Source organism: Heptranchias perlo, chromosome 20 (genome assembly GCF_035084215.1).
Source record: "Heptranchias perlo isolate sHepPer1 chromosome 20, sHepPer1.hap1, whole genome shotgun sequence".
Classification (NCBI taxonomy): domain Eukaryota; kingdom Metazoa; phylum Chordata; class Chondrichthyes; order Hexanchiformes; family Hexanchidae; genus Heptranchias; species Heptranchias perlo.
The window spans coordinates 4,979,778-4,985,206 of NC_090344.1; the positions used below are offsets into that span (position 1 = coordinate 4,979,778).

General features: G+C 44.8%; 1 non-coding gene across 1 annotated transcript; it reads right to left on the reverse strand.

Moving 5' to 3' along the window:
* Window positions 1-2,981: 2,981 nt before the first annotated feature.
* On the reverse strand, window positions 2,982-3,063 carry trnas-gcu (transfer RNA serine (anticodon GCU)). Its single transcript has one exon. It is a non-coding gene; the product is annotated as a tRNA-Ser (tRNA).
* Between the last annotated feature and the right edge of the window lie 2,366 nt (window positions 3,064-5,429).

The window sequence follows — 5,429 nt, forward strand, 5'->3', positions numbered from 1 at the left end:
AGAAAGCGAGTTTGGATGGCCATGGTGTTCTGAAAGGATGGCGGATCGGCTGCGTGGCAGTTAAATTTTACAGTGGCTGCACGGCTCTGTTACCAGTTGGACTTTGGATCTGATTCTCGCTCAGGGAGTTTCACTGGTTCAAATCCCGGTATGAGCCCCCTTGCGTCCCCATTTTTCGTCAAAAAACACCAATTGGCTTCTCACATCTTTGAAGCACGTGCAGAAGGCAGGTTTGACTTATCTCCAGCCGAGCATGTTTGAACACCAGAGGACAGAATGCAGAGGGTTTGTCCACGAAAGACACGTCGACGAAATGAAGATAATCTTTCAAGAGGTTGTGCAGATTGAAGCCGGCACATGAATTTATCCCAATTCAGGCGATCTCATGGGTGCAGATACAAAAGGTAAAGTAAGCTGCATTGGCCTGGAATCAAACCCCTGGTTTCCCGTCGGCAGGCGAGGGTTCTACACTGAACCACCAATCCACACACGGCTGCAGGCTGCACGTGTAGCGTTGGATACAAGTCTGGAACATGCAGTCTGGCAGAGTTCCTGTGATTATCCTGCGCAATCGACAACCGCGTGCTTCCAGTGGGTGACCAAACGACTGGGTCAAGTATGGCCTTGAAATTCACTGAGATTCGAAATCACATCACATCGCAACTGTAAAATGGTCAAATAAATAAGAGCTGTAGTTACCAGGCAGCGTTTACTTTTTTCAGAAATAATGTAAGAATCCAGCCCTCTGTACACGTCTAAGATTTCACGGCATGCGACGAATTTCCTTTAAGCTGCCACCGAAATTCTGCTCAATCACAGAATTGGAGATTTATACTATTTTTCTTTGCATGTATCTATCTATCTCTGTCTGCGTTTCTTCACTTTCGCTGTTGATCCCTAATGGACTTATCAGGCTTCCTTCAACAGCCAGGTCTGCAAACCCGGGATGGGAAAAGGCTGTCGGTTCTTCGTCCAATTGTTGGATTTCGACGGGATGAGATTTGCTATTTTCCGTCTCCGTTTTCGGAAAAAATAAACCCAGATGGGATTCCCCGTCCTCGGGCCCCGTCATCTCAGGGTAATGGGAATGAACCCGATCTAGCACTCGATTTAATATCTGTCTTCTCATTGTTTAACAATAAAATTATAGGGATATATTTATTTGAGGACACATTTTAGAAATGAACACATCACAGACTTATTCGAAAACTAGAAGCACGTGGGATTAAAGGGTCGGTGGAAACGTGGGCAAGTAATTGGCTAAAGGATAGGAGGCAGAGATTAGTGGTGAACGGATGTTTTTCTGACTGGAGAGAAATATGCAGTGGGATCCCCCAGGGGTCGGTATTAGGATTATTGCTTTTCTTGTTATATATAAATGACTTGGATGTGGCAATAGGGAATACAATTTCGAAGTTTGCGGATGATACAAAACTTGGTAACGTGGTAAATAGTGAGCAAGATAATAGCAGACTTCAGGAGGACAAAGACAGACTGGTGAAATGGGCAGTCACGTGACAGATTTAACGCCGATCGGTGTGAAGTGATGCACTTTTGGAAGAAGAACATGGAGAGGCAGTATAATCGAAATGGAACAATTTATGGGGGGTTCCAAGAGCAGAGGGACCTGGGGGTTCATATTCAGAAAACAGGGCAAGTTAATAAGGTGATTAAGAAAGCGTATGGGATACTTGGCTTTGTGAATCGGGGCATTGAATATTTAAAAAGGAAATCATACTAATCCTTACAAATCATTGGTTCGGCCTCAGCTGAAGTATATTGTACAGATCTGGGCACCACACTTTAGGATGAAAAGGCATTGAAGAGGATTCAGAGCAGGTTGACCTGGATGACACCAGTGCTGAGGGACTTCAGTTCTGTGGAGAGATTGGAGAAGCTGGGATTGTTCTCCTTACAACAGAGATGGTTAACGGGAGACCTAATAGAGATATTCAAAATAATGAGGGGTTTTGAAAGAGCAAGTAGGGAGAAACTGTTTCCTCTGGCAAGTGGGTCGGTAACCAGAGATCACAGATTTAAAATAATTGGCAAAAGAACAAGAGGGGAATTGAGAAGAATTTTTTTCACACAGAGGGTTGTTAAGATCAGGAACGCACTTCCTGAAAGGATGGTGGAAGCAGATTCCATTGGATCATTTAAAAGGCAATTGGACATAATTGAAGAGGAGTAATTTGCAGTGTTGTGGGGAAAAATCTGGGGTGTGGGTCTAATTTGTTCAGATCTTCGAAAAAGCTGACACTGGCACGACGGCCGAATGGCCTCCTTCTGTGCTGTAATATTCTATGATTCTCTGATTACCTTCTGAATCATTGCAATTGAAGCTATTCAGTGTTGAGCAACCAAGAAAATTATAACCGTGATATTCGGCTTTTCCATTCCCTTATGAATATCGCAGATTATAATGTCCAGGCGGGGGTGGGTCTGAATGGGGGATAGAGTGCGGAGCTTGGAATGGAAGCTCATCAGAATGAACTTGGTCTCATCAGTTTTTGTTATTCTTCTTACCAGTTGCCCGAAACAGGCGGTGAGCCTTCTTCTCGAGAGAGGATCGTCATTACAGTTCAGATGGAAAAGGGTCTCAAGAAAATCGGGTAAAACGCACACAGAATGATCCGGGACTTACAGCACACCCCTTTTAAACAGACACAGATACGGAATAATCCGGGACGAACAGTACGTCCCTTTTTAACGGACACGCACACGGAATGATCCGGTCATAAATCTTCATTGTGGTCCATAAGTTTCTCTTACGTTGACCATAAGATTTACTCTTTTTACAATGACACCAATGTACAATCTGATACTTCGCGACCATACAATCTCAACACCTTCCTGGAAGGAACTGTATCTGATTTCAGCAAACAATGCAAAACCCACGGTCTGCCGTTTCGAGAAGGATGGGACTTCGACCAGACCTTCTGGGTGAACTGAATGAGAGAAACAAAACTTAAACAAAATAGCGACGAGGATGGGATTCGAACCCATGCGTGCATAGCACAATGGATTAGCAGTCCATCGCCTTAACCTCTCGGCCACCTCGTCGCATACGGAAAGAAGCGAAAGCTCCTTTATTCAAAATGAAAATACTGGCTATGTGGCCAACCTGAAATGAAAACTGTGAATGTGTTTATCCTCAGCAGGTCAGGCAGAATCTTTGGACATAGAAACAGAGTTAACGTTTCAGGTCGATGACCATCACATGAGTATTCCAACTCACTCAACTTGCGCCTTGTAGATGGTTGAACGGCTTTAGGGAATTCGAAGGTGAGTGACTTGGCTCAGAATATCCAGCCTCTGACCTGCTCTTGTCACCACAGTATGTATGTGGCTGGTCCAGTTATGTTTCTGGTTAATGATAACCACTAGTATGTTGATGGTGGGGGATTCGGCGATGTTCATACCAAATTCCAACAGAAGAGATTTAATGTAAAGATTCCAGGGATGAGGGGTATAAGTTTCATGGATAGATTAGAGAAGCTGGGGTTGTTCTGCTTGGAACATAGACGGTTACGAGGAGATTTGATAGAGGTATTCAAAATCATGAAGGATCTGGTCAGAGTCGATAGAGAGAAATTGTTCCTATTGGCGGAAGGTTCAAGGACCAGAGAACATAGATTTAAGGTGTTTGGCAAAAGAACCAAAGGTGGCATGAGGAAAAACTTTTCGACACAGCGAGTGTTTAGGATCTGGAATGTACCGCCCGAGGGGGTGGTGGAGGCAGATTCAATCATTGTCTTCAATAAGGAACTGGATAAGTATTTGAAACGAAAGAAATTACAGGGCTACAGGGATAGGGTGGGGGAGTGGGTCTGTCTGGATTGCACTTGCAGAGAGCCGGCACGGACTCGATGTGCCGAATGGCCTCTTTTCGTGCTGTGACCTTTCTTTGATTCTATTCTATTTGTCGGAGGCGATGCAAAGCGACCGGAGCGTGACGTAAATCGACCTGCTCATGTACATTCCCTGATAATAAATCCTAGTGTGATGCAAAGAAGAAATTCATAATTATGGTACATATCTTTTATATTATACTGACTATAAAAGGTACTCGGTTCACCAGGGCGCCATTGTGCACATTGATTGATACTTCACCGAGATCACACCTTACAGTCCCAACACCTCCGTCCAAGAAACAGTTGGGTGGCAATCCAGACTCTGCTGAATTGTGCAAACAGGTGTAAACCAGCAATGCGGAAAAGCACTTCTTATCAAAGAAGGGTTTTTGGTGAGGCGGCAAAAATGAAAAACTCTACAAATTCTGGCAGCAGTGAGATACGAATCTACATAATTCAGAGATGTAAGTCCGCATCTTAGACAGCGCAGTTACTCACGCAAATAGTAAACCATTCAGTTCCAATGATAAAGGTCATAGAGCTGGAACGTTCCCTCTGGTTCTTTCTCCACAGGTGCTGCCTGACCTGCTCAGCGTTTTCAGCATTTTCTGTTTTCATTTTTGTGCTTTCACAATGGCTGTTTTCCTGAAAACACCCAATTTGACCCAAGGACGCAGCTCACACTTCACTTTCCTCACGCGCTTTAAAGTCTGCCGTTTCGGAACTAAATCTCCTCCGCGCCGAGCTTTCAAAGGACCTTTCGCTCACGGCCAATCTCCTGTAATCGACACCTTTTCACCATTGCCGCTCTTCTCATTTCTCCTCATTACTTTTCAATCGGACATTTCCACAGACCTATTAAGATCAAGCGGAACATTTCCGACCTTCCTGCACCGCCCAGATTGCCAAAAGTGCACCTTTCAGCCGTCATTCGCAGCTATGCAGCGCCGCCCGTCTCTCCCGCACATCAACTGCTCGGGGAAAAGCGCCAACGACCATGAAAACAAAACCCAGTTCTTCAGTTAACATCCCCCGTGTCACAAGATACCCCATGGAAATTTCACGGAAAAGTATGCGCTGTCCGACCGAATGCCAGCCCTGCTTTCTTTGAGCTTGTCTCTGGAGCAGATGGAAATGTATCGACTGGTTTCAAGGCACAAATGAACATTGATGCGAACGGGACATGTGCCCCCGAGAAACAGCGGTCGATACAGTGCAAACTTAAAGGTGTAAGACTGTGCAAGTGAGTGTTAGAGTAGGCAAGGCCGCAGGAAAGTGTCAATGAAATAGACCATGATTGTGGAAGGAAAAAAATCTGGAAGAAGCGGCGGGTCTGAATTGTGGATCTTTCAGCAGAAAAACATGAGAGAACAAAAACAGGACACAGACAAAGGTGCTGGAGGCAGAAAGAAAAAGAATGAAATAATAGAAATGAAAAGAGAGTGAAAGAAAGGATAGGATATAAGGCGATGAAAGAAATAAGGGAGCGAGAAAATTAAGCGTGCAATACTCAGCCCGCAAACGGGCGCTGCTCCCAATCGGCTACACTTCGCCCCACAGACCCTCATCCCATTC